This window comes from Seriola lalandi, unplaced genomic scaffold (assembly GCF_002814215.2).
Source record: "Seriola lalandi dorsalis isolate HSWRI2012SDOR001 ecotype SW California unplaced genomic scaffold, Sedor1 jcf7180002054977, whole genome shotgun sequence".
NCBI classification, from domain to species: Eukaryota; Metazoa; Chordata; class Actinopteri; order Carangiformes; family Carangidae; genus Seriola; species Seriola lalandi.
Genome location: NW_019525527.1, coordinates 46,508 through 47,135, shown reverse-complemented (window position 1 = coordinate 47,135; position 628 = coordinate 46,508). Strand labels below are relative to the sequence as shown.

Genomic DNA, 628 nt, shown 5'->3' with positions numbered 1-628 from the left:
GACAGTAAGATGAAGACCAGAGCTGACCATTGAGCAGGAGACAGTTTATCTGTGGAGAGACGTCCTGATCTCACGGACTGTTGGATCTGCTTCACTAGAGAACGATCGTTCAGTTCATTCAGACAGTGGAACAGGTTGATGCTTTTCTCTGCAGAGGGAGTCTCTTCGATCTTCTTCTTGATGTACTGGACTGTTTCCTGATTGGTCTGTGAGCCACTTCCTGTCTGTAACATCAGACCTCGTAGGAGAGTCTGATTGGTCTGCAGTGAAAGACCCAGGAGGAAGCGGAGGAACAAGTCCAGGTGTCCATTTGGACTCTGTAAGGCCTCGTCCACAGCTCTCTGGTAGAGGTTTGTCTCTGTGGATTTGTCTCGTCTTGGTTCAGACGTCTTGGAGGTTGATTGTTCTTCTGACATCAGATTGACTCCAGACTTGATGAAGGTCAGACGGACATGAAGAGCAGCCAGAAACTCCTGAACACTCAGATGGACGAAGCAGAACACCTTGTCCTGGTACAGGCCTCTCTCCTCTTTAAAGATCTGTGTGAACACTCCTGAGTACACTGAGGCTGCTCTGATATCGATGCCACACTCTGTCAGGTCTGATTCATAGAAGATCAGGTTTCCTT

At 48.4% G+C, this 628-nt stretch overlaps 1 protein-coding gene and 1 long non-coding RNA gene across 2 annotated transcripts in view; both read right to left on the bottom strand.

Annotated features, from left to right (window-relative positions):
• LOC111646870 (protein NLRC3-like) overlaps window positions 1–628 on the bottom strand; it is a 20,897-nt gene that overhangs the window by 6,687 nt on the left and 13,582 nt on the right. The gene's annotated exons all lie outside the window — the stretch shown is intronic.
• Window positions 1–628, bottom strand: part of LOC147817279 (uncharacterized) — a 12,421-nt gene that overhangs the window by 3,242 nt on the left and 8,551 nt on the right. The window lies entirely within an intron of this gene.